Source organism: Phalangium opilio, unplaced genomic scaffold (genome assembly GCF_054372755.1).
Source record: "Phalangium opilio isolate 3A_F unplaced genomic scaffold, DU_Popi_V2 ptg000032l_1, whole genome shotgun sequence".
NCBI lineage: Eukaryota > Metazoa > Arthropoda > Arachnida > Opiliones > Phalangiidae > Phalangium > Phalangium opilio.
In genome coordinates, this window is record NW_028324159.1 from 447,648 (window position 1) to 451,293 (window position 3,646).

The window sequence follows — 3,646 nt, forward strand, 5'->3', positions numbered from 1 at the left end:
GAGCTCTTGATAAAGGTCATTCTTTTAGATCGTGCGACGCCTTTCTCTTGTAAGTAGAGTCATATCTACACTTAAATAATCAAACGTGAAGGAAAAATCCTTATGAACAAGCTTGTACGCATGAGCACGTTTGTCCAACTCTGTTATTAAACTATCACATATAACTATAAATGTTTGTATTCTAAACATTTCTTGAGGAGTGAAATCGTATGCCGACGAAGCACACTGGTTAGGCTCATGACATCTCTTTTTGCGCTTTGTTTTGCGTTTTCCTTCTGAACGATACTGAGGTTGTTTGGTTCCTCATCATTTGAGACCATTTTCGTTGTCATTAGTAAATTCCTAGCCGCTTCCTCAAAATGACTAAAATCTGAGCGAACACCCTGAACCAATTCTCCAAGAGATTTCATGTAATCAAAAACGATCTTCAAATGAAGGCTTTCAGTTTGCAGAAGCTGGCTCACATTGTTCAAACGTTCCAAGATATCATTCCAAACTACGCACATAAAACTGTCTCCAACTCGCAAAGTTTGGATACTCAGATCAATTGTTTCAATTGCAGTTTTGCAATCTGTGTAACGTTACGCCATTAACATTCAATGCTGCCAAACTCGCTAGCGCGGCAATTGCCACGCAAGCAGGATTTTGAAAGCGCCGCCTTACGGCGTTGGCGAGAGTGTCGATAAGAAACGATTTGCCAGTGCCACCAGGTCCCTACAAGAAAAGGCACTTGTTTCCAGATTTTTCTCCTTCTTGGGAAAAGTGATCCATGATGTGATCATAAATTCTCTTTTGATCCGAGTTTAGTAACGCCACATAGTCAACATCAGTCTCGAAATTCATTTACATGGCAGCTTCCACATCACCCATCGTGTGTTCGGTTTCGATAACAATTTCTTTCTCTTGCAGCGCATTTTCATCGTCCTCATTTTCTGCCTTCGAAATTATGGCTTCTGGCTCTTTCACCTTTTTAGAAGCCTTCCGTTTCTTTTCAACTTCTTTGGAAACCGGGAGTTTCTCGTGATATTCTCTCATGTCTTTTAACACCGAAACATTGGCAACACTGGAATCATCACCTCCACAGTCTACGAAGTGACAATAATTTTTAAAATTTTTTTTTAATTATATGGGATTTATAGGCTTATCATGAACGTAGTCTAGTGGGGTTAAGGGTAGGGGCGTTGGGCCAATGAAACTATTGGTAGGGCCACGAGCAGTTTCCATGAATTTTGGAAATATTTCAGGTAGGGCCAAACGCATTGTAGGTAGGGCCGGGCCCACCTGGCCCTCCCCTGACGACGGGCCTGCAATTCCCCCATGATTTTGGTGAGAGAATCGTAATCACCACTTTCAATTTCATTCGAAATCTTTGTTAACGCGTTAAGCAACGCCTTCACGTGATAAATAAAGTGGTTTTAATTCCCGAATAATGAGGAGTCAGTTCAGCAAAAGGACGTAAATGGCTTTGGCACTCTTCACAATCAGCGCAATATGCCGTGTGTCCCAGCAATGGAACTATTCTCACCACGATCTCAGCTCCATCTGGTGTTATAGACACGTTGGATTTAGTGCAAAATTTCTTTCTAAAATCCCAAAGGTCCAAACCTGACTCAATAATTTTAGTCAGTGATTTTTCGTTCGCATTCGCAACCGTGTTTATGAAAGTTAGCACTTTCGCAATGGCTCGAGTTCCAACATTACAAATATCACTGCATTCCCAATAAACGGTTTTGGGTTTAGTTTCTATAACACCAGTTTCATTTGAGGCGCACTGTGAAAAATATCCAGAACACCCTAAACCTCCCAAAGAAGGCATCCTTTTTTTGACGAGGTAAAAGTAATAGGCAAATTGATTTGGAACTCTCAAAACGATCAATACATTGGTCATCAGTTAGATTGTAAAGAGTTAGCCTCATTGGAAGATCTTTACAAAGAACCGAACGTAACTGAAGTTCTTGAAGCTGAGTATGTTTTGCATTTCCTCTGGAGAGCAGCGTTCCCCAAATTTGATATTATAGGACCATACTTCATGTTTGCTAAACCAGTATCCCATTCTGTTAATTCTAATACGGTTATGCGTTGTATGTGGGCCATAAACACTGTCGGGCTAGAAACAGTAGATCTTGTTTGCGACGGTGGTTCTTCAAACTTAACTTCTTTACGCCAAAGTTTTGTTGTCCCTTACCAAAAAATAAGTTGTTGCGAAAAACTTATCACATTCTTGTTTTGGTTGTTTCGCACTTCGTTTTAAATTTGTATTTGGGACAAATGCATACTTAACATGAACTAATTTCACACTTCAATAAGAACTTAAAACCAACTCTATTGAGCCAATATTAGCTACTTAAAAACAACTTAACGCCAAGCTAAGATGAACAAGTTAAAAGCAACTTAGTTCATTGTTAATATTAACCACTTAAAACCAACTTAATTCGTTCTTAATTTTAACAACTTAAAAAAAACTTAAGGCAAAGCTAATATAATCAACTTAAAACGGACTTAATTCTAAGTTAATATAAACCACTTAAAGCGCACTTAATTCTAAGTTAATATTAAGCACTTAAAACCCACTTAAAACGCACTTAATTCTAAGTTAATATAACCCACTTAAAACGCACTTAATTCTAAGTTAATATAAACCACTTAAAACGCACTTAATTCTAAGTTAATATAAACCACTTAAAACCAACTAAATAGAAAGTTATAAAAAAGCCAGAAAATTAACGCATTGAAAAATTTTAGAAATCCACATTAATGTAACTTGAAAAAAGTGATATAAATCCTACTTAAACTAAATTTAAGATTGCATAAAAGTATTATATTACTAATCATATCCAAAGCGCTGAATTTATTAAGATAAATTTATCGAAACATTGAAATTCTCACAAGAAAAGACTTTTTTCAATTCAAAAGAAGTTATGCAAAGTTCAGTACGTCATGCAAAAAAATCTTTTTTTAATGACGTTTACTCGACGTCTTTTCTTTTCACAACTCTCTTTACGGAGTGACATTTATAGTTGATAACTCTGGTAACATATTCATAAGTTGTTGCGAAAAACTTATCACATACTTGTTTTGGTTGTTTCGCACTTCGTTTTAAATTGTGGGTTAACGGTATTACAATACAATATAACCTAATAAAATATGCGACTTACGTCATAAATGGTCCTCGTTGCATCTTCACTTAAAATATTCTGCGATTCTCTAATGAATGAAAATTTACTAGATTCACAAAAAGCGTCAATGAAACTAGTACTAGCTGATCCTTCACGAATGTGCGCTTCAGAGCTGTCATCTTTCGGATCTTGGTTGCTCAAATTTGAGGGAACGCCTGTATCTGAGAAAGTTTGACTTGGGCACCACATATTATCCATGTTATCAACTTCGTTGTTAACATTCGTGATGGTTTCATTTTTCGACGAGGTGATGGACTTTCCAAACAGTTTTCCTTTTTTCAAAATGGCCTTTTTCTCCACAGTAGTCTTTTTTCGAAGTGGTTGTTTTTCCACTTCAATCAGTGGTGAGCCTGTGTTTTTAGCTATTTCCGTATTATATTCAAGTTGAACGTTTTTCAATTCATCTTGGTCTATTAAAGCAATCAAAGACAGTGAATAAAAAACGTCCTGTACAAACGTCCAATTTCAAA